This window comes from Diabrotica virgifera, chromosome 3 (genome assembly GCF_917563875.1).
Source record: "Diabrotica virgifera virgifera chromosome 3, PGI_DIABVI_V3a".
NCBI classification, from domain to species: Eukaryota; Metazoa; Arthropoda; class Insecta; order Coleoptera; family Chrysomelidae; genus Diabrotica; species Diabrotica virgifera.
In genome coordinates this window covers 197,611,346-197,637,784 of record NC_065445.1, presented here as the reverse complement: position 1 = coordinate 197,637,784, position 26,439 = coordinate 197,611,346, and positions in this window count along the sequence as shown.

The window sequence follows — 26,439 nt, the reverse complement described above, 5'->3', positions numbered from 1 at the left end:
CTAAAATTTTATCGCGTTTGACCAACCCACTCCCAACCCCTATGAAGAACTCGCTCCCCTTAAAAAAAAGGAAAGTACGCTCCTGGTAGGGAAAAACATTCAAATAAAAAATCGCAAAAAATTAAGAACGGTTAAGTCCAAAAGCACAACATTCTTCTCTAAAAAGCACCCGATTTACGTCCATCTGAAATTTTTTTTCAACTTTTTTGCCCTTTTTTTCAATTTTTTCCTTCAACCCGCAAGTTAGTGATTTTTTTGTGACGCCCCTGTTTGAGCTAGTATTCCCGGGTCAAAAGTGACACTTATTCCTAACCCTTAGCTTTAAAACCCAATGAAATTTTTTCGCCTTTGACAATCGCACCCCCCTCCCCTAAGCAAAACTCGTACCCCTTAAAAAATCCGAAAGCACGCCCCTGACCGAATCGAAGTCCTCACCAAAAATCATCAAAAAATTCAAAAAGCTTAACCCGAAAAGCACAAATCTCCAAGCCTCTTACTTCGGGAGCTACAAAAACGGCCCCCATTGGAATTATGTATATACTAGTTAGGCCGTACTAAATGTATGTAATAATATAATTTTATAAAATACTACACTCTAATACATTATACTATACTATACTACGGCACTTTCGTTTAGAAATTTTTAACCAGAAATGATTTTCTAAGGCACGTCGAATAATATATCGCTTGTACTATTTTAGTGAGTTTAAAACGGTACTTCCATTTACTACTCAAAAACCATATTTTTGATGTCAAAATTCTCACGGTTTCCGTACAAATTCGCACCCCTAAACAAATACGAAAGTACGCCACTGACAGAGTCGAAATCGGCAAAAAGAAATTGTAAAAAATTCAAAAAGCTCAAGGCCAAAAGCACAAACCTCATATTGCCCTCCCACGCCTATACAAAATTCGGACCTCTTAAAAATACGAAAATACGCCAATGACACGGTCGAAATCGGCAAAATCAAATCGCAAAAAATTCATAAATATTAAGTCCAAAAGTGCAAACCTCATATTGCCCTCCCACGCGTATCCAAAACTCGCACCCTTTAAAAAATCCGAAACCACTTCACTTTCAGAGTTAAAATCGACACAAAAAATTCGCAAAAAATTCAAAAATTTCAAGGCCAAAAGTACATCATATTGCCATCCCCCCATCTATTCAAAACTCACACCCCTTAAAAAATACGAATGTGCGCCCATGAAAGGGCTAAAATTGGCACAAAAAATTCTCAAAAATTTTTAAAAGTTTAAGTCCAGAAGCACAAACCTCATATTGCTACTTACACACCTATACAAAACTCGCACCCCTTAAAAAATCCGAAACGACGTCACTGACAGGGTTAAAACGGGCACAAAAAATTCGCAAGAAAATTTAAAAAGTTTGTGCAAAAGCACAAATTTAATTTTTTTTTAATTTCACGCCTATGCAAAACCCGCACCCCTAAAAAAATCAGCAACCACGCCACTGACAGTTAAAATCGACACGATAAATTCACAAAAAATTCAAAAATCTTAAGTCTAAAAGCACCAATCTCATTTTGAGGTTTTGTTGAAAATATCTCCATTTTCCCCTCTTTTTTCTACCCACGGATGCGCCACTCATTGAATCTTGGCTTTTCAGCACAAACCTCATGTTACCCTCCCCATATCTATTCAAAACTCGCACCTTTTAAAAAACGAAAGTACGCCCATGACAGGGTTGAAATCGGCACAAAAAATTCTCAAAAATTTTTAAAAGCTTAATTCCAGAAGCACATTCGTCATATTGCTACTTACACACGTATACAAAATCCGCTCCCTTTAAAACATCCGAAAGGACGCCACTGTCAGGTTTAAAATCGACGCAAAAAATTCAAAAAGCTTAAGGCCAAAAGTACAAACCTCATATTGCCATCCCCACACCTATTTAAAACTCGCATCCCTTAAAAAATACGAAAGTACGCCCATTGCATGGCTAAAATCGGCACAAAAAATTCTCAAAAAATGTTAAAAGCTTAAGTCTAGAAGCACAAACCTCATATCGCTACTTACACACCTATACAAACTCGCACCCCTTAAAAAATCCGAAATTAAGCCACTGACAGGGTTAAAACGGGCAGGAAAAAAATCGCAATAAATTCAAAAAGCTTTTCCAAAAGCACAAATCTCATTTTTTATTTTTTTTTTAATTTCACGCCTGTGCAAAACTCGCACCCCTTAAAAAATCCGTGACCACGCCACTGACAGAGTTTAAATTGACACGAAAAATTCGCAAAAATTTCAAAAAGCTTAAGTCCAACAGCACAAACCTCATATTACCATCCTCATATCTATTTAAAATTCGCACCCCTTAAAAAAAACGAAAGTACGCTCATAACAAGGTTGAAATCGGCACAAAAAATTCTTAAAATTTTTTAAAAGCTTAATTCCAGTAGCACATACCTCATATTGCTAGTTACACACCTATACAAAAGACGCTCCCCTTTAAAAATCCGAAACGACGCCACTCACAGGGTAAAAACCGGCACGAAGAATTCGCAAAAAATTCAAAAAGCTTGTCCAAAAGCTTGTCTCATTTTGTGTGTGTGTGTGTTTTTAATTTCACGCTTATGCAAAATTCGCACCTTTAAAAAATTTAAAAAAATCCGCAACCACGCCACTGACATATTTAAAATAACACTAAAATTCGCAAAAAATTCAAAAATCTTAAGTCCAAAAGCACCCATCTCAATTTGAAGTTTTGTTGAAAATATCGCCATTTCCCCCCCTTTTTTCCCCATGGATTCGCCACTGATTAAAACTTGGTTCTTCGAATCCGCCACATCAAACCATTTACAACAATAAAAGTTTGACCAAAATCGCAGTCATAGGGGCGGAGCTGTCATTTTTTCTGTTTTTTTTTATTTTTTTTTTATTTTTAATTTTTTTTGATACGTCTCATCAAAACTTAAAAATTTCAAAAAACGTATGTTTTTCGTCTCGTCGATGCGCAAATTTTTATGTCTCGCGAGATTCGATACGTTTCGCCGTAAGGGCGCTACTGGGGCGTGAAGTCAAAAAGTTGACCCCATTTTGGTAGCCACCCCCACCCTTACCATAGGGGTACGAAAAAAATTGACGTTCTCGTAAGTATGGGAACTGGGAAATATCTGGGCTATGGCGGAAATTTTACAAAAGGTCGAAAACTCTGGGTACACGAGGGACGACATCCTCATTTTTGGCCATTTCATCAAATTTTCACCTTTGCGAATTTTTTGTGCCGCCCATGTTCGATCTACCGGCTCCAGTCGAAAATCACACTTATTCCTAACGCTTAGCGTCAAAACGCGCTAAAATTTTACCGCGTTCGACCACCCCGCCCCTCACCCCATGAAAACTCGCTCCCCTTAAAAAAAAGGAAAGTACACAACATTCCACTAAGAAATTGCAAAAAATTAAAAATGGTTAAGTCCAAAAGCACAACATTCTTCTTTTAAAAGCACCCGATTTACGTCCATCAGAAATTTTTTTTCAACTTTTTTGACCTTTTTGTAAATTTTTTCCTTCAACCCGCAAGTTCGCGATTTTTATGTGACGCCTCTGTTCGAGCTAGCATCCCCGGATCAAAAGTGACACTTATTCCTAATCCTTAGCTTTAAAACCCAATGAAATTTTTTCGCCTTCGACAATCGCACTCCCCACCTCTAAGCAAATCTCGTACCCCTTAAAAAAATCCGAAAGCACGCCCCTGACCGAATCGAAATCCCCACCAAAAATCATCAAAAAATTCAAAAAGCTTAACCCGAAAAGCACAAATCTCCAAGCCTCTTACTTCGGGAGCTACAAAAACGGCCCCCATTGGAATTATGTATATAAGGTGAGGCAAATAAAGGGCCTATTAGAAATATCTCGAGAACTAAAGTAAAGAAAATTATGAAAATTGGAATATAGGGGTTTTGAGGTGTGAACTATTTAATGAAAATATTTTGGTCTCTTTGCTACTTCCAGTTATACCGGAAGTTGGTTGTAACTTCGTTTTTTAAATGGGACACCCTATATATTTTTACGTTTTTTGATTCTCCTCGATTTCTTCTTTCTTAAAATATAAGGTTTTGTAATATTATACAGGGTAGATTAAAAGACAATTACGTTATTTTATTAATTTCGTAGCAAAATTCACACCCGGCAGAATTGTAGTAGTTTTACATCAAAAACCGTTTATATGTTCAAATGATTTTTAATATGGTCTACTTATGTTACCAATTATTAGTATAGCTAAATTTTTAAGTTTTAGTATACAGGGTGGGTCGAAACTCGGAATGTGTATTTTCTGAGTTTTCTTAAATGAAACACACTATATTTTAGTACTGTAATAAAATGGTATTTTATGGTACACTTTAATTTCTTAAGCATTCCCTATACTCAACTGCTTTAATTTGTGCTTAATTGTTAATCGCACCAACAATCTTAACTACGTAGATATTTTGATAGCTCAACCATTATTGGCAATTTTAAGTAGTCTCGATTATTATGTATTTATTTCCGAAAAATTATTTGTGATTGAATATTTTTACGGCCAACCTAATAAAATTTCAGGTATTTTGTGTTGCAATTAATATTTGGCTTGAATCACCAATAACTCACAAATTGAAGCAGTTAGGTATAGGGATTGCTTAAAAAATTAAAAAGTATCCTAAAATAACATTTCATTACAATACTAAAATACAGGGTGTTCCATTTAAGAAAACTCAGAAAACACTCATTCTGAATTTCTACCAACCCTGTATACAAAAAAGGAAAAATTTAACTATACCAATAATTCTTAACATAGACTATATTAAAAATTATTTGAATATAAACCGAGTTTATTATGTTAAACTACTACAATTCTACAGGGTGTGAATTTTGCTACGAAATTCATAAAAAACGTAATTATCTTTTAACCTACCCTGTATAATATTACAAAAACTTATATTTTAAGAAAGAAGAAATCAAGGAGAATCCAAAAATGTAAAAATGTACAGGATGTCCCATTAAAAAAAAACGAAGTTTCAACCAACTTCCGGTATAACCGGAAGTAGCAAAGTGACCAAAATATTTTCATTAAATAGTTCACACCTCAAAACCCCCGTATTCCGATTTTCATAATTTTCTTACCTTGAGTTCTCGAGATATTTCTAATACGCCCTTTATCTGCCTCACCCTGTATAGAAATAGAGATTAGGCAGTTTTAAATGCATGTAGTATACTCTACTATACCAAAATATTGCACTTTCGGTTAGAACTTTTTAACCAGAAATGATTTAAAAACCAACAGTATACATTTGTCCTCATCTTGCTATAGAACGTCGAATAATATATCGCTTATACTATTTCTGTGACTTTAAAAGTTACCTTTTAGGCGCGTCGAATAATATGTCGCCTGTACTATTTTGGCGACTTTAAACAGTACTTCCGGTTGTATTTCTAAATCCGTTACTCCGAGTTAAATTACATTTTTATAAAAACTGAAATAAATCAAAACACCCTGTATTTAGGTATAGGGAAACAAATCGCAAAAAATTCAAAAACTTAGGTCCAAAAGCTCAAATCTCATATTGCCCTCCCACACCTATAAAAACTCGCACCCCTTAAAAAATACTAATTTGCGCCCCTGACATGGTTAAAATCGGCACAAAACAATAGCAATAAATTTAAAAATCTTATTCCAAAAGTACAAATGTCATATTGCCACCCCCACACTTATACAAAACTCGCACCCCTTAAAAAATCCAAAACCACGCCCATGACAGGTTTGAAATCGGAACAAAAACAAATCGCCAAAAATTCAAAAAACTTAAATCCAAAAGCTTAGCCTCATATAGCCCTCCCACACCTATACAAAACTCGCTCCCCATAAAAAATACGAACGTACGCTCCTGACAGGGTTGAAATCGTCACAAAAAATTCTCAAAAAATTTAAAAAGCTTATATCCAAAAGCACCATCCTCATATTGCCCCCAATGACTATTCAAAACTCGCACCCCTTAAAAAATACGAAAGTACGCCCCTGACAGAGTTGAAATCGGCAAAAAAAATCGCAAAAAATTTAAACAGCTAACATCAAAAGTACAAACCTTATATGGCCACTCTCACACCTATACAAAACTCGCACCCCTTAAAAAATACGAATGTACGCCCATGACAGGGATGAAATCGGCATAAGCAATTCTCAAAAAATTCAAAAAGTCTAAGTCCAGGAGCTCAAACTTCATATTGCCGCCCTTAAACACCTATACAAAACTCGCAACCCTTAAAAAATACGAAAGTACGCCCCTGATAGGATTGGAATCGGCACGAAAAAATCGCAAAAAATTCAAAAAGCTCAATCCCAAAAACAAAAACCTCATTTTGTGTTTCTTTTTAATATTTCAGCCCTATGCAAAACTTGTACCCCTTAAAAAATTCGAAATCACGCCACTGTCAGGGTTAAAATTGACACGAAAAATTTGCAAAAAATTCAAAAATCTTAAGTCCAAAAGCACAAACCTTATGTTTTGGTTTTGTTGAAAATATCCCTATTTTTGCCCCCTTTTTTCTTCCCATTGATACGCCTCTGATTCAAACTTAGTTTTTCGAATCCGCTAACATCAAACCACTTACAACGGTAAAAGTTTGGTCAAAATCGAAGCCGCAGGGACTGAGCTATGTCAGTTTTTCTGTTTTTTTCATTTTTTTTTACTTTTTAATTTTTTTTCGAAATTTTTTATCTAAAATTGAAAATTTCGAAAAACCTATGATTTTCGTCTCGTCGATGCCCAAATTTTGATGCCTCGCGCGACTCACTATGTTACGGCTTAAGTACGCTACTGGGCCGCGAAGTTAAAAAGTTGACCCCTTTTTGGTAGCATCCCCCACCCTTACTCTAGGGGTTGGAACGCGGTTTATGGTTGCTTTGCATGTAAAAACTGTGAAATATTTTGGCCATTTCGGAAATTTTGCAAACATTTAAAAACTCCGGGTACTTCGAGGGGTGAGTTTGTCATTTTTGGCCATTTCTTCAAATTTCCCCTTTGCGAAATTTTTGTGTCGCCCCTGTTCGAGCTATCCGTTCCAGTCGAAAATCACAATTATTCCTAACGCTTAGCGTCAAAACGCGCTAAAACTTTATCGCTTTCGACCAACCCACCCCGTACCGCTATGATAAACTCGCTCCCCTTAAAAAAAAGAAAGTACGCCCCTGGAAGGGATAAACTTTGCACGAGAAAATTGCAAGAAATTTAGACAGCTTAAGTTCAAAAGCACAACATTCTTCTTTTAAAACCACCCGATTTACGTCCATCTGAAATTTTTTTTCAACTTTTTTGCCCTTTTTTTCAATTTTTTCCTTCAACCCGCAAGTTTGCGATTTTTTTGTGACGCCCCTGTTCGAGGTAGTATCCCTGGGTCAAAAGTGACATTTATTCCTAACCCTTAGCTTTAAAACCCAACGAAATTTTTTCGCCTTTGACAATCGCATCCCCCTCCCCTAAGTAAAACTCGTACCCCTTAAAAAATCTGAAAGCACGCCTCTGACCGAATCGAAATCCGCACCAAAAATCATCAAAAAATTCAAAAAGCTTAACCCGAAAAGCACAAATCTCAGCACCTCGTACTTCCGGAGCTACAAAAAACCCACTTGTGAATTATGTATATAGAGACAATCTCATGGGAATATTTTTCCCAACGGACCCGCCGTTTTCGCCTTGTCTAATAGAATATTGTCAGCATATTGTCAGTCAGAGAGTGACAATCAGTGACAATTTTAAATATTTGACATGGCATCGGGAATATTTTGAGTTGTTGATTAAATTATATTGATATATAGTGTATTTGATAAATAATTGATTTAAGACGTGAACTTAATAAAAAGTTATTTATTGTGTATTATTTGTGGAAGATCCAAGCAGAGAATACATCAGGATAATATATTCTGTGATCCAAGTATTTTGTTGTTAAAGATGTTCAAAATTGTAAGCATTCCACAGCAACAATATATTATTAAAAAATCACTTTAACACTTTTCCCCTTTTCTCGATTGTGTATTAGTTTTTGTTGTACATATAAATTATTACAATCACTGAATACATAGTTAGTGAAAAAATTATCACATTTATTAACTGAATTAATAATTTGCAATTATAAAAATAACAGTTATCCAAGAACATTCAAAAGCCATCTCTTTAAGTTAATGATGACATTTTCAAGTAGAATGATATTCTAGTAATGTTTACATATCCATACCAGTGTGAATTTTACTACACGGAATTTGCCGTGTAAAGACAGAAAAAGTAGGGATAGCCGTAAAATATTTGCGAATTATGTACCGATGGCCTTAATTAAATTTACCTTTATATAATAATTGCATATCATATCAATATTGTGGAGCAATATATAATTTTTCTTCTTCAATGACAGTAGGTATGAAATATACGTCAATTTGACAATTTCAATTGACAATATGAATTATTTAAGAAAGTTGCAATATTTCTCCGCTATTCGCGCACGATCGTTTTTCGTATCCCCTCCAAGTACTTGCACACCGCGAATAGAAAAATGAAGGTAACTTAATGCATGTAAGTTATTATTTTATGTCTTTTATATAGTTTGGGTTTATCTTTTTATGTCTTTTGGTTGGTGTTTCATTTGAAGTGCCCCTCCTCCTACAAGACAACTTCCCCCCCAAAGCAAGATCACAGCCAAGGCAAATGTCTAGATCGGCCACTGTAACATATTATACATAGGTACTCTATTATTTGAAGAAGTTAAAACGACGCATTTTATTTTCTTCAATTAATAATCGATTTTATTAATGCTCATGATAATATTGGGAAATTACAGGATTTTAATGGTTTAGGGTCTTATTATTTTAAATATTAAGTATCATACTATAAACATATAATAAAATTCAAATTATATGGAGGAAAATATTGGTGTAATAAACTCTGATTATCAGTATATCTATGGGTAAAACTATTGAGATGAAATAAGATTAAAATATGGCCAGTCTAATTAGGAATATTTTAAAATAATATTAGTATGGTATAGTTAGACCCAAACCCAGACATCCAAAGTGAAAGTTATCCTCCAATACCAAATTGTTCTATATGGTCCACATAATGTTCAGAAAAAAGTCACACCATTTTGAGCGTCGGGTTTGGGGGGGAGAGGGGGGAGAAATCTGCAAATTCGTAGTTTTTTACGTTTTTCGTCAATATTTCTAAAACTAAGCGGTTTAGTATGAACAACCCTCTACACAAAATTGTTCTACATTAAATTTGAAATAAAAAAGGCCCTATGCATAACCCTTCTAAAATGAACGGTTCCAAAGTTACGGAGGTAGTATAGTATAATTGGTCCAAAAAAAGGCCTAACCCAGACATCCAAAGTAAAAGTTTTCCTTCAACACCAAATTGTTCTATATGGTCCACATATTGTTCAGTAAAAAGTTACACAATTTTGAGCGTCCGGTTTGGGGGGGAGATGGGGGAGAAGTCGGTAAATTAGTAGTTTTTTTAAGTTTTTCGTCAATATTTCTAAAACTATGCTTTAGCGTAAGAAATGTTCTATAGGAAAATATTCTACATAAAATTTAAAATAAAAAAGGTTCCATACATAATTGTTACAAAATCAACGGTTCCAGAGTTACGGAGGGTGAAAAGTGGAGGTTTTCGATACTTTTTATATTTACCGATTTCTCTCCCCTCCCCCCCCCCCCAAACCCGACGCTCAAAATGGTGTGACTTTTTTCTGAACATTATGTGGACCATATAGAACAATTTGGTGTTGGAGGATAACTTTCACTTTGGATGTCTGGGTTTTTGGTATAGTTATATCATAAATATTGCCCAAAAAATATAAAAAGTATCGAAAACTTCGACATTTCACCCTCTGTAACTCTGGAACCGTTGATTTTATAACAATTATGTATAGAACATATTTTGTTTTAAATTTCATGTAGAACATTTTTGTATATAACATTGTTTACGATAAAGCATAGTTTTAGAAATATTGACGAAAAACATAAAAAAACTACTAATTTACCGGCTTCTCTCCCATCTCCCTCCCAAACCGGACGTACAAAATGGTGTAACTTTTTACTGAACAATATGTGGACCATATAGAACATTTTGGTGTTGGAGGAAAACTTTTACTTTGGATGTTTTGGTTAGGCCTTTTTTTGGACCAGTTATACTATACTACCTCCGTAACTTTGGAACCATTCATTTTAGAAAGATTATGCATAGGGTCTTTTTTATTTCAAATTTAATGTAGAACAATTTTGTATAGAGGGTTGTTCATGCTAAACCGCATAGTTTTAGAAATATTGGAGAAAAACTTAAAAAATTACGAATTTACCGATTTCTGCCCCCTCTCCCCCCCCCCCAAACCCGACGCTCAAAATGGTGTGACTTTTTTCTGGACATTGTGTGGACCATATAGAACAATTTGGTGTTGAAGGATAACTTTCACTTTGGATGTCTGGGTTATGCCATCTTTTTGATCAACTATACTATACTATATGCAATAGTAATTTAAAAGTTCATAAGGTGTTTAGTTTATTCATTAAAAAATAGCAAAATATCATTTGACCTAATGGGAATTTATAATAGCTAGTCTAAGAGCTGGGAGCGGCTTTTGTGCGTGATATGTAATATGGAAAAACTAAACAGGGATATGTTGAATAAGTTGTGTACATGACTTTCCCCAACGGGCGGAAACCAGAGTGGGGGACGAGGGTAGTTATAAAGGGTCAAAGTCGCGGTTTTTATTATTTTTTTGTGACGCTTATGATCGAGATAGTGCACCAAAATTTGGTAATAAGTAGGTCATGATGTAACTAAGTAAAATCTCCAGGGGCGGAACGCTGCGTGACCTATAAAGGAGTGGGTGCAGGGGTAAATATAAAAATTATAAGGGGTTTATTGTGACGTTCCTGATCGAGATCGGGAATAAATTGAGGAGCTGAGTATCAAAGACGGACTACTTCATTTTGTACTTTTTTCAAGAAAGCTGAAAAACTGCAGCTCGTTATATTCTCAACATCCAATTGTGATTTTTTTATGAATATACTTATAGCGTCTGTTAATACTCTTGAATAACGAAAATGTAAATATATTTATGCTTTATTCCCTAAAATCAATAAAGAAAGTCGAGTTGGCCGATATTGCAACCAAGCTCTGGAGCTGTCCGTTTTTGAACCCAATGTCGACCATTTTTGTCGACTAATCTCTTCCTGTCTTCATTTTTAGTTGCTTCAACTATGTTCACTTGCATTTTTCGGAAAATAATGCAAATAATATTAAAAAGAAAACACGAAAACGGTTGAAATAACGTCGTAAACTGTTGCAAACTTAAAACGCAATGGATACTCTCAGTAGGGTTGTTCTAGTGCGCATGGCAACTTGACGGAAATGCTAGTGCTAGTAATATGGAAAAACTATACGGGGATATGTTGAATTAGTTGTGTACATGACTTTCCCCAACGGGCGGAAACCAGAGTGCGGGACGAGGATATAGTTATAAGGGGTAAAAGTCGCGGTTTTTATTATTTTTTAGTGACGCTCATGATGGAGATATTGCACCAAAATTTGGGAATAAGTAGGTCATGACGTAAATAAAATCTCCAACGGCGGAACGCTGCTTGGGATACAAAGGGGTGGTAGGCAGGGGTGAGTATAAAAATGTAAGGGTTTTTTTTGCCGTTCGTAATCGAGATAGTGCACCAAAATTTGGGAATAAGTAGATCATGACACAACTAAGGAAAATCTCCAGGGGCGGAACGCTGCGTGGGGGACAAATGTTGTGCTGCGTCACAAAAAAAATAATACAAACTGCGACTTTGACCCCTTAAAATTACCCTCATCTCTAACTCTGGTTTCCGCCTCTGGGGTTTTGCTTAGTTATGTCATGGTCTACTTATTCCCAAATTTTAGTGCACGAACAATCTCAATCACGAACGTCACAAAAACCCCTTATATTTTTTATATTCACCCCTGCCCCCACCCCTTTGTCGGCCACGCAGCGTTCCGCCCCTGGAGATTTTACTTAGTTACGTCATGGTCTACTTATTCCCAAATTTTGGTGCACTATCTCTATCATGAGGGTCACAAAAAAAATACTAAAAACCGCGACTTTGACCCCTTATAACTACCCTCGTTTCCCACTCTGGTTTCCGCCCGTTGGGGAAACTCATGTACACAACTAATTCAACATATCCCCATATAGTTTTTCCATATTACTTATCACGCACAAAATCCGCTTCTATCTCTCCGACTATAATTAATATTAATAGTCTCTAAATGTATCCTATAATTAAATTTATATTTTGTCACTAATTTAGGATTAAAGTAATAAATCGAAAATTGTTATGGAGAGTGATGTAATATCTTCTATGGTTCTCTTACTGACCACATAGCTTTGTAGTTAGGTATAGCTAAAGACTGATGGTTTCGGCATTTTAATCAATTGTTTTTCAAAAATTCTATAAAACTGGACCGGTTTTTGCTTTTTAGAGATATGTCAGGTCAGTTTTATGGTTCTAGGCCTAGGCTAAAAAACTGAAAATTGTGTATCAAGCTGGCTTTTCCACCTTTTAAAGAAGACATGATTAAATAAAGTGAAGTAACAAAATAATGGATGGGAAAATAAACATATGCTGTCGTAATCTTCCAAAACATCCCAGAGGACGCAAAAAAACTGAGACCATCGTATCAGCTCTAAAACTAAACTAAGGACTAAAATACAGTAGCCAGTATTCGTGAAAGATTTTGGAAATATTGTCGAACCTCTCCATAAGACTGAGAGGAAGCTGTCATTTGACTGGACACCAGTTAAATGGCAGTCTCCAGAGCATGAATGGAAAGGAACAGGGTATTTTTTGTACTTGATACGATTGCTTCCCAAAATGGCATCCGTGCGGTGCTTTCCCAAGTACAGGAGAGTGAGGAACACGTCATAGGATACTTCAGCAAAGCTCTGGGAAAAGCAGAAAGACATTGCTGTGTCTTCAAGAAGGAGTTATTGGCGGTCGTCAAAACAGTAGAACACTATGAATCATCCCACGATGGCAGAAGATTCTCGATGAGATCCGATTATTACGCCTTGCAATAACTTCTGAATTTCAAGACACCTGAAGGCCAGATAGCTCGATGGCTTGAGAAACTTCAGACCTACATATGATTTTGACAATCACCATCGAGCATGAAGACATGGGTATGTCGAAGGCCTCTCGATAAAACCATCCACGAATAGAAACTATCAAGTCTGGCCAGTTTCCACAGTTGAAAAGCATAGAGGAGGGAATGACGAAGAAGTTCTAACCAAAGAAAACCTCCACCCCAAACAAAAGAAAAATCCAATCTATGAGTAACTGGACAACGGAGCTGAGCTATAGTGGCAGGATATTGTCAAATATGGACAAGCATTGAAGGACTATTGTGTGCATCCTAGAAGGTATCCAAAATAAGACTTAATGGAAAATTCAAACAGTACATTACCGTGACTCCATGGAAATGAATTGGTGTTGACAGTCGGGGACGATTTCCAGCAACAACATTAGGAAATAAGTCTTTGCTATGGACTATTTTTCCAAATGATTAGAAATAGTTGCACTACCCGACTAAGAAGCAATCAGAGTTGGTGAGACCCTACTTGAGAATGACGTTTTCCGACATGGGTTCCACTTCTGCTTCATACCGATTAGAGGCGCAACTTCGCAACGGAAGTTTGGAGGTCATAATGGATTTGCTGGGAATTAAGAAGACTAGGACGATACCACTTTATTATCCTTCAGTCCGACGGAATGATACCAAAAAATGACCGGACCATCAACAACTACCTACTTGTCCCTGTTTGTACCGGGTGTCCCAATAAGAATGGCTCTCGGCCATATCCCAGGAACCGTTTATACTACAGCTTTGGGAAAAAAAATTATAACAAAAGTTGCCCCGAGAAAAGCCTGGAAATTATTTTCATAATTGTAAGTCCACCGCTAGAGGGCGTAATTGAATATCGAAAATTAAGAAATCGAAATTTAAAAAAATTTGCCTAATGAAAGGGCACTGAAAATCCGATTATCGTATTCTTCATAAAATTCTGCGCATATTTTATTTCACAAGTTTATGTCTACTTGTGCAAATAAGAGGTGGGGGTGAGTGGGAACCTTGTTATGAAAAAATCGCTGTAAGTCCGGTTCTGCTTAATCGATTTTTGCAAACTTGGTCTTGTTGAAAACAGCTCTTTTTCGTCAATGTAACAGTTATAATTTGGAAAAAGCCTATTACTTGATATGCCGGCTAGAAGGCGCCATGTATTTTTTTTAGAAATCTAGTTTTCTTTGGAAAATATTAAATACAAGTATGTATTTTTTTCCTGTATTACAAAATTAGACCAAATTAGCAACAGAACACCGAAAACCGCATGTCGATTCCTTTTTTCTATCTCGAGATATCTTAAGAAACGTGTAAATTTTAAACATAACTGTTGCTGTCATATAAGTGGAAATATATAGAAGCACGTAGTGTGCCATGGAAAAAACAAAGGAACATTGTCCAGAGGTCACCGTATATAATGAATCAAAACAACAATAAGACAAGTAACACTATAAAATATAACAAAAAAAAAAGTGTGTGTACTTTGTACGCGAGTAAGAAGTTATACTTCTATTATTATGATTTTAACGAAATAAATATATTTTAAACAGTTTAATTTTATTTTTATTTAAATATTACACTAATTTTAATACTTAAAATAATACCAAAAAATAGCGTTAATATGTAAATTTTTATGAATTGTTGCCTCCGCGCTTTTGCTTTTCTCTCGATGAATCGTAGAAAATGTAAAATCGTCAGATTTTCTACACAAATTTTTAATTTTTATTTCATTATATTTTAATATCAATTATCCTATTCCCAACTAAGATAAATACATCTGTTATTGTCACCGGTAAACTAAGTTAAGGAAGTCAAAGTGGAAACAAGTGTGCTATGGAAAAAAATAGAACTATTAGAAGTATTAACTTCAAAAAGTCATCATGTGTCAAATTATGTGTCAAATCTGTAAAATATAAAAATTTGTTCATTGATGGTTTGTTGCGGTTTGTTTCTATTAAATTTTATATAAAATTTATACAGAGTGAAATTCAAGATGATTCTTACAAACGAAGAAGCATTTGACATGATAGCCACATTCTTTGAATGCATAAGAAATGCAACTGTTGCGGCTAGATTATATGCAATGAAATATCCCCAACCAGTTTTGACATTAATAAACGTCAAATACGGTTGCATCTAAAATAGCTCCAGAAAAAATTATTTTTTTTAATAGTTTAACTTAAATTAATTTTATAGTGGTTTTAATTATCACTGATAAGAAGTATCGGTCCTATGGGTTAAATCGCCTAGGCTTCTTTTCACGGTGTTTAACTTTTGTGTGAACAGTTTAAAATTTGGCCACGGTTAAACGTACCTAAATATTGACATTCAGCTCGCAGTTTTTGTGACAATTAAAACATTTAAATTTCATCGTGGGTAAAAACATTTACATATTGTAGAATAGTGATACAAAAGTGAAAATATTCTCCCCAGATGGGGGAGAATATAAAAAAGACGCCAGTGTGCGAACTAAATAGTGCTGAAGTTATTAGTGTTAGTAATCAAGACATGGATACAGGAACTATCACCACAAATTCTTCTGCTACAAGGGAGGTAAAACTTTTTAATATTAATTGTAATAGTTACGACTTTCAAAATTGTTGTGTTTATGTTGAGAAGACCAATGATCAGAATATTTCCCGTTTGCATCCAATGGTTGTTACAGATATTTTACATCAAAAATTAAAGATTAATAATATTAAGCAAATTAAAAGTATAGGAAGAAACCGTGTTAAAGTAATCCTCAAATCTATTTTGGATGCAAATAATTTAGTCAATTATAGTCACTTAAAGGATGATAATTTAAAAGCGTACATTCCAAATCACCTCTTGGAAATCAAAGGACTGATACGCGATGTTGATACCAAATATAATATTGACTATTTGAAAAAATATATGAGCTCTAGTTCACCAATTGTTGATATTAAAAGAATGCACAGAAAAGTAGAAAAGGATGGAAATACAGAATACGTCCCTAGACGTAATGTTATAATTACTTTTGAAGGCAATTGTTTGCCAAACTATGTTGTGATCAATTATGTATTTTTCCAAGTGGAAAAATTGTTGGGTAAAGTGACGCAATGTTATAAATGCCTCAAATATGGACATATTTCTAGACAGTGTAAAGGTACACAGGAATACTGTATACAATGTGGACAAATTAAAAATGACATACATACATGTGATGAAACAAAAAAGTATTGCATACACTGTAAAACTGCTAAGCATATATCGATCTCTAAAAACTGTCCTTTTTTCGAACATCAAAAAAAAATAAAAAATATCATGATTGAACATAAAATCTCATATTTGGAGGCAAAAAATTTGAGCGACTCATCATTTTCTGGTCTTATTTCTAATAACAGATTTGAAATATTGTCAAATTCAGACAAAGAATTTCCAAAATTAACTAACTCCTCTGAAGTTAGTACATCTCCTTATTTCAAGCCATTGAGGCCTCATCTACAGAAACCCAAAAATTTTAGCCAACCAAGCTGTAGTACATCAAGCACTGAGTATAGTGCCAATAAAAAAAGAAAAGTATCATCTCCAACTTCCGAAGATCCTACACCATATCTCATCCCTTTCAGATTTGGACCGTCTCAACCTTTACCTCCCTTAAACAAGGAAAGTTTTTCTAATACAGACAATGATAAAAATAAGTTAGTAGATTCCTTAGTATTTCTTTTCTCAAGTTTTATTCAAAATATTAATTGTTTAGAAGAGGCAAAATCACTTGACATGAATTTGTTAGCCAAAGGTATTAATAATGTTCTAGATAATATTTTAAAAAATAACTCATCTAATGACAAACAAATCTAAACTCAAAATAATACAATGGAATGCTCGATCAGCTGTTGCTAATAAAAACAGCCTTATTGACTTTTTAATAACCGAAGATATTGACATAGCTTTAATAAGTGAAACTTGGTTTAAACGGGATGTTGTATATATTTATAGAGGTTATAATGTGATACGCGAAGATCGCGATGACGGCTATTCTGGAGTTGCTATTTTAATTAAAACTGGTATTCCTTTTGAGCGCATAACAATTAAAAAAAATTATATTCAAGACTTGCTTGCTTGTGGTATTAAAATCAACTATAAACAAAGTTATTTAAGTTTACTCTCTGTATATAGGTGCCCAAAAACTAAAACCAAAACCGAAGATTGGGATAAGTTATTTTCTCAACTAAAACACCCTTGTATCATTGGAGGAGATATGAATGCACATAATTCTCTGTGGGGCTCATATAAAAATGATAATATAGGCCATCAAATTGTGGAGACAATTCAGAATTTAGATTATGTAGTAATGAATAATGGATAACCAACTTGCCAAACGAGTCCAGGAAACTCAGATTCCATGATTGATGTCACGTTTTGCTCACCATCCCTTTTTGATAAAACTTCGTGGTCTGTAGATCTTGATACCTTGGGATCAAATCATTTCGTTATAAAGGTTGTGATCGATGTCTTGGGAACTAATGCTAATACCATTTATCCCAGTAGTAAGTGGAACATTAAAAAAGCAAATTGGTCATTATACTCTCAGCTTGTTGATACCTTATTAAACGAAAAACCTCACACATTCTTAAATACCCAAGAAAAATATAATTTCCTTATTGACTGTATTAATGAAGCTTCTAAACAATCTATTTCTGAAAATAAACCATTTAAATGCAAACGGACTCCCCCTCCGTGGTGGGATTCGGAATGTGATCAATCCGTTGCAGAAAGAAAGAAGGCATTAATAAACTATAAAAACAATTCTTCTCCTGAAAATTTTTGTAAATGCAAAGAAGTAAATGCTCGTGTCAAAAAATTCCTGAAATTAAAGGCCAAACAAAGTTGGGTTGAATGGTGTTCAAAATTAAATAAACAAACTCCATCTAGTCTTATTTGGAATCAAGCAAGAAAAATGAATAGGAAAAAAGTTAATTTTTCATTACCTCTAAGTAACTCATGGGTAGACGATTTTTTCGATAAAATAGCTCCACCTTACGTAAATAACCAGTTAGATGTTATTAATTCTAAAACGCTTCCATCTGATCAGAATCATTTTCTCCTTACACCTTTTTCGAGAGCTGAATTAGAATTTGCCCTTGATAATCGCGTTAGTACCTCACCAGGATACGACGCAATCAAATATCCTATGATACAACATTTACCAGATAACGCAAAACAATTACTTTTAAATATATTTGACCAGATAATTATTGAAGGCAACAGCATAATAGATTTTAAGCGTATTATAGTCGTTCCTATTCCCAAACCGGGGAAAGACCCTAAATTAGCTGAAGCTTACCGACCGATATCATTATTATCATGTATATTGAAGACTCTCGAACGGATGGTTAAGATTAGGTTGGATTGGTGGCTAAGGGATCAAAATCCTTTACCCGCTAACCAACATGGTTTTAAAAAAGGTTATGGAACTTTAGATTCCTTAACATCTGTTGTTGTAGACATTCAGAACAGTTTTTCCAGGAACAGTTATGTGCCCGCTTTATTTTTAGACATCGAAGGTGCTTATGACTCTCTCTCTTTCAATTCTCGAAGAAAAAATGATTACATTTTTTAATATTCCATCACAGTTTGCTTCTAACATTGTAAACCTGTATAAAAATAGAATAATTTATTAAAAAAATAATCATACTCTTATAGGCCCTAGACTTAATAATAAAGGATTACCTCAGGGCTCCGTTTTGAGCCCTATTTTATTTAACATTTACACAGCAGATCTACACAACATCACTATTAACAATATTGCATTTAATATTGTACAATATGCTGACGATTTCTGTTTGTACACAGAACACAAGAAATATCAGCAATCCATTGAAAACTTGACTAGTGTCTATGGTCTCCATAAAAAATGGTTTATTGAAAATGGCTTTGAATTATCATGCAGTAAATCACAAGTTTGTTTATTTACCAGACATAACTTTCCTAATATTAGCACAATCACCTTAGGTGGGCACAAATTTTCTTTTAAAAATAAAATTAAATATCTTGGAATGATACTCGACCAAAAATTGACCTGGAAGTTATATATTGACGACATGTTGAACAGGTGTAATAAGGGAATAAACTTTCTTAAATCAATTAATAGAACTTGGTGGGGATCGGATGTTGAAGTAAGTTTATTATTTTATAAAGCTTACATACGATCTATTTTCTATTACGGCAGTGTTTTGTATGGATCAGCAAGTAATGCACTACTAAACAAAATCAACGTTTTACAGAATTCAGCCTTACGAATATGTCTAGGAGCTATGAGATCCACTCCAGTACAAGCTTTATATTTGGAAGCCTTGGAACCTCCTTTAAATCTAAGACGAAGTTTTTTGTTCAAAAAATATTTAATGAAAGTATACTTACTTAACCCACTTCTATACCAAAAAATAGTGACTTTGAGTTGCCATGATCTAACCAATAAATATTGGCAAAAAAAGAAATCTCCCTTACTGTGTGAAGCTTATAATCAAAATATAGTACTCTTAAAAAATATAGATAAAACGAACGACTCATTCAAAAACTACGCGTACTCTTCTTTCTTTTCTCCTACAGATATTATTGTACCAAATTATAGTGAAAACATATATTTAAATAAAAATATTCTTTTATCCATAACGAACAATTACAATGAGTCAATAGCTCTATATACAGATGCGTCTAAATCTGCAGATGGAACTGGACGCGCCTTTTTTATACCATCGGGACATATAGAAAAGAAATTCAAACTGAAACCGGAGACTTCGATTTATACAGCAGAGGCTATTGCAATATATGAAGCTTTACTATATGTAGCTGAATTTGATTTCGCCCATATTATAATTTTGTCTGACTCCTTAGCAGTATTGAAATCTCTTGATAAATATGGACCCCCAAACATCCAAGACTGCCCATACATTTATAAAATTAAACATATTAAACAAAATCTTTTAACCAAAGGAATCAATGTACATTTTATCTGGATTAAAGCACACGCAGGATTTGAACATAATGAGTATGTCGACTTATTAGCCAAAGAAAGCGGTTCATCCGATACCAGTATTCTACATAAAATAGCACTGACTGATAGTATAATCTCTTTCAAGTCAACACTGCATCGGGAGTGGAGCTACCAGTGGAAGGAATACTCTTTTGTGAATCAAAATAGATACTCGTTAATTCAGCCCGATATTCCCAAATTTCCTTGGTACAAGTCTTGTAGAGCTTCTAGAAAGTACATAACTTCTATTATTAGAGTACGATTCGGGCACGCATGTTATCCAAAGCATTTATTTAAAATACAGGTTTTGGATAATGATAAATGTGAGCTTTGTGAAGAGGAAAGTGATTTAGATCATATATTTTTTGGTTGTTCTAAAAATACAATTTACTCATCTAAATTAATAAATGATTTATTAAAATGTAAAGTAGCAACTCCTTGGAACATACTATATTTATTATCACTTGGTTCTGTAGATGTATACAACTCTTTAATTAACTTTTTAAAAGACAGCAAATTATCATTATAATTCCCTTAAACATTTTTAATTAATACCTTTGGTAGTTAGTTGTTTTAGCTGTTAAGCTTAGTGTTACTTAATACCTTTTAGTTGTTATCTTTGTTTTAAACCTGTTTTGTATAACTTGATAACTTGTATTCCTTATGTGTCTGGCAGTATGACGATAAGTCTAAGCCAAAAAAAGAAATATCCCCAAAGACGTCACCCCACTAGTAGAGTTTTTAATATTTTGTTTTGATTTATTATATACGGTGACATCTGGAAAATGTTTCTTTGTTTTTTTCCATAGCACACTACTTGCTTCTATATATTTCCACTTATATGACAGCAAGTTATGTTTAAAATTTACACGTTTCTTAAGATATCTCGAGATAGAAAAAAGGTATAGACATGCGGTTTTCGGTATTTTCTTGCTAATTTGGTCTAATTTTGTAATACAGGAAAAAAATACATACTTGTATTTAATATTTTCCAAAGAAAACTAGATTCCTTAAAAGAAAATAAATAGCGCCTCCTAGCCGGCATATTACGTAATCCGCTGTTTCCAAATTATAACCATTACATTGACGAAAAAGAGCTGTTTTCAACAAGACCAAGTTTGCAAAAATCTATTAAGCAGAACCGGACTTACAGCGATTTTTTCATAACAAGGTTCCCACTCACCCCCACCTCTTATTTGCACAGGTAGACTTAAACTTGTGAAATAAAATATGCGCAGAATTTTATGAAAAATGCGATAATCGGATTTCCAGTGCCCTTTCATTAGGAAAATTGTGTAAAATTTCGATTTTTTAATTTTTAATATTCAATTACGCCCTCTAGCGGTGGACTTACAATTATGGAAATAATTTCCAGGCTTTTCTCGAGGCAACTTTTGTTATAATTTTTTTTTCCCAAAGCTGTACTATAAATGGTTCCTGAGATATGGCCGAGCGCCATTCTTATTGGGACACCCGGTACATGAAAACCAGAGAGACTTGGACAAACTTGTGCCTCTGCCTCTTTTCCTGCTAGTCTACCGAAGCTTCCACCCTGAAGCAACTGGTTACACTCCAGCAATGCTATTGACCGGTTAAGACATTAAGCTTCCCATCGGCCATGCAAGAACATCGAAATCTACCAGGCGGAGAGGCGGACCAAGAGACATTCCGCGAGAATGTCGGCGATCTAAAGAATCGGCTACTTGAGGTTCACGAATTAGTCAGGAATAAACTACAACTCGCCAGTACCAAAAAAGAAGATGGAAAGTCCTGAGTTTCAAGTTGCTACAGTCCTGGGAGGGACCGTATCTGGTCACTAAGAAGATAAATGAATTTGTATATTATAGAGTGCAACCGACATGGCGCTACGGAGTAAGATGAAGGTCGTCCACCTGGAGAAACTGTGTGCTTGTAAAGGGCAGAATCACTGACGAGTAAAATCAAAACCATGTTTTTTCAGTGTAATAATTGAAGACATAAGTGGATAAAGGTGTCAGACTAAGTTTTCACTCTAATGGCATATAAAACAACATAATGCTATTCTACACCCCACCAGAATGAAAACAATGGGAACCTTCTCTGGTTACACCTCCGAGGCATTTACAATATGTAAGCCATACGGATGCTCTCTCGGGGAGAGCAGCATATGTGCCTCCTGATGAGAGACTAATAAGTTTCGAAACCGGTAGAGGTGCTTGCTGCACTCTCTGATTGGACTAGAATATGGTTCGGCTGTATTTTCGTTTTGCAACGAAATTGAAAATGTTTATTCATTTTTCATTTTAAATATTTCTATACAATTTATGTATACATACACATAATATAGATACGTACAAAATTTATTTCGCCGAAGAGATGACGGTCGCGAAACAAATCCTTTTTCCCCATCCTAAAATAGGTTTTACATTTATTACCTACCTCTATTCAAAAATCGCACAACGTCTCTAATGAAGTTTTCACTTCAAATATTGTTCCTATTTCTGGCGGAAAGTCTCTTTTCCGCATTCCACTGCTTGCCGAACTCCGCTTCGCGTCGTTCGGCAAACTGCAATCGCGTGCGGAAAAGTACGACTTTCCACACTTGTTAGGAAAATAACTATTTTTTACCGTATACCGATTTTGAACTTTGAGATTACATTTTCTTTAACCTAATTTTTGATTGGAATTTTGCTATTTTTGGCAATGTTCACCCGTAATATCGATAGTTTTTATTATAATAATAAATGTTATGGGTATTTTAAAGATATGAAAATTGGTGTGGAGAAAGAGCACAAAAATAAAAAGGACATTGTACTACGAAGATATGATTTTATTAATTTAAATTTAGAAGTTGTATTAAGTTTGTTAATTCATACAACGATATAAATCTTAACACAACGTGATTAGACCACTCCATAGCAAAAGTTACTACGGCACTTACCGTACCAATTCCGAGCCGAGTTGAACGGGTCTGATCAACTACTGAACTCCTTTGAATCGTGATGATTAGTTACCGACAAATGCCGGGAAGGCCCACGCTACTCTACTCCGCTCGGCCATAAATAGGCGTCGACGTTGGCAAACCGCTCTATATGAACAAGGCCTAAGGGCTTGTTTTTATGCAGGCGGTTTGCCAACGTCGACGTCGCGGTTTACCTGAAAAACCCAACCGCCGCGGTTCAAGTTAACATAGAAACAAATGCAATCGCTCATCATCGTACATATGCAACCGCGAGTTTTACGCGGTTTACCAGCGTTTAAACAGGTTAAGGTTAATCGCGACGTTTACGTTGGCAAAACGCCCTATCTAAACAAGGCCGAAGGCCTTATAACGGTCGTAAAATGGCCGTAAAAGTCGCGGTTGCATATGTACGATGATGAGCGGTTGCATTTGTTTCCATGTTAACTTGAACCGCGGTGGTTGGGTTTTTCAGGTAAACCGCGACGTCGACGTTGGAAAAGCGCCTGCATATAAACAAGCCCTTATACCTTGTTCATATAGGGCGGTTTGCCAACGTCAACGCCGCGGTTTACCTGTTTTCCCACTGTTTATCTTGGTGACTTCAAAAGCGGCATTAGGGTGAGACCAAGTAAAACAGGTAAATCGCGGCGTCAACGTTGGCAAACCGCCTGCATATGAACAAGCGGTAAAGTGGGTGATTGACGTGCGAGCTATAATACCGCGTTTTTAAGAACGACGGTTTTCCTCGCGGCTCGTTGGTGCTGATCGACTAGCGAGCAAAACAGTCGTATCAACCTGTCAACCGTCCACAGCCAACGTGTCGTAACCTTGTTACTTTATTTCCTGTAGGAAGCTCGCAATGATTAAATTTTTTTCTTGACATCGGCTCTAGTTGAGTTGGGTTAATGTTTTTTACGATATTTAAGAGTTTAACATATGCGGTAAGTCGAATTGCTTGGTTTTTGTACTCTGGCGATGTACATTTCCATAAACAAGAACAGTCTCGTAATCAATATATAAATTCTAATAAAAAGTCGTGGCTGAGAGTTCGCATATCCATGATTAAAAACTGGTCTTTTCACTTTAACGGTTGCCGAAAACGGCTGGCTTGGCTCGCCAGCCGTGATACACGCGCAGTTTTGAACGACGAGCCAAGTAAAGAATAAAACAAACTGACGAGCCGCGAGCCAGGCTTGTCGGTAAATAAAACCGCGGTATTGCAATGATACACTGGCGAGCTTTACCGACGAGCCACAAAACCGCGGTTTTACTCGCCTGTCGATCAGGGCCTTAAGAATCGTAAATCACAAATTCTGAGGGAAATAACCAGAGACATCTTAAGGATAGACCTGGCTAGTCATATGCCACTCAATGCATCGAGGTGTAACGCCGACATAGGATTGAGTGGTCTAGCCATCTTTGTCAGTCACATGCGCGGGATCGTTTGGTTAAAAGAGATAGATAGACCACCGATCGACTGTTTCCATGCTGTTTCCGCGTTACGCTTTTTTGGTGAGTATGCCGTGTCTAAGCTTAATATGTCAATGGAAATAACGCTGTTTCACGTTGAGTTGATTCTCGTTTTTAGATTTTATCTTTTTCTATTAGGTAGGTACATATTTCGCCAGGCTATTTTCGTCACGTTCTGTTGGATCCAAGCTTTAGTCGAAGTGGACTAGGGAACATCCATAAACTACGTCGTAAAAATTTTGGACTTTTAATACCCTCCCCCTTCCGTCGTAAAGCGTCGTTTACAGTTGACCCCCCTCATACCGATGTCACAATTGCAACTCATGACCCCCCATTTTAGAGATTTTTTTAAAATTCAATGTTATTTCTGGATTTTTTAAAGTTAGCTCTCCAAGTTTATTTACGAATGTATCCAAATCAGTATTACTATGTAGCTCATTAATATCCGCATACTTTTTTCTCTCAATTCACTGTACAACTAATATTTAGCTTTATTGGGACGAAAGATGACACTTTTATCGGAGTTCCTATGCTTTCTTAACTACATCATATAAATCTTAATATTTATTTTGTTTTGATTCCAATGCCATTTGTTTTATTAAGTATAAATAGATACAATTTACTAACTAAATAGAATAGAATATTTTATTTCTATTCATTCTTGTAGAATTGTTTCACACAGACTCTCAGTAAATAAGTGAACAGTTTAATATTTATTGCTTCCAGACGTTGTTCTGAAAAGAAGCGTTTGTTTAAAGACAAAGAACAATGTTTTATTGTTTGTTAGTCTGTATAAAACTGCTAGCAATATTATTAAGGCTGTGAGTGATAAAAACAAAATGAAAAATATGCGATAAAAATAATATACTAATCTTTTTTAATTCTAAAATAAGATATATTTTTTTATATTGTGAACTTCAAACGACGTCGGATCCCCCCTGTCCTATACCGTCGTAATAAGCAAAGTCCCCCTCCCCCTTTTCAACGACGTAGTTTATGGATGTTCCCCTATCCCCTTTCAACAAAATGAGAACGTGTCCGATGGAAGTAGACAACTTCACAACGAAGATGAAATAACCAATTAAAAATTTTATACGTTTTAACACAATTATTTTTGAATTATTAGGAAATAAATATCGTTATTGGAAAATTTCTTAATGATCGTTTTAAAATTAGGTAAAAATCTTCCTTAATTTTTATCTGATAACACAAACATGTATGTATCTGATAACACAAACCTAATAGTTTTTAGATAATATGTTTAGAAACTTACAAAAATCATTAATAAAAAGGCTTGTATTAAAAATATGTAATAGATGAGTAATGTACAAAATTAGCGTAATAGTAGGGGAGCGAAGGATGCTAAATGTGCAGTCACTCGAGCGCTTTGGGGAACTATTGGGTTGTGAAGAGTAGGTCCTAAAACCAAAAAAAAGTTAAGTAAAGTTTTCCATTTTAGTGGGGACTTTCCTTTTTTAATTTAATTTTCCATTTCCAACAATCGTTTTTTCCGATTATAGCGCTATCTATCCATAATTTGAAAAAATGTTTCGAATAAAAGTTGTTTATTTTTACGTAAAGAATCCAAATCTACAATAAAAATTTGGGGCTCCTGTTGAAGGTTTTAAAGTAACCCCCACCCCACCTCCGTGGGGGTCGTGTTTAGTACCATTCGATAGATTTTTTAAAAATATTGATTAAGTGTAATTTGCAGTTTTTCGATCTAATGTTTATTTTGCGAAATATCGCGGGATTTGTATTTAAAATTTTAAATTTACCCCCCACCCCTCTCCGTGGGGGTCATGTTTGGTATCATTCGATAGATTTTTGAAAAATATTGAACACGTATTTTTTAGTTTTTCGATCTGATGTTCATTTCGCGTTTTATTCGCTTT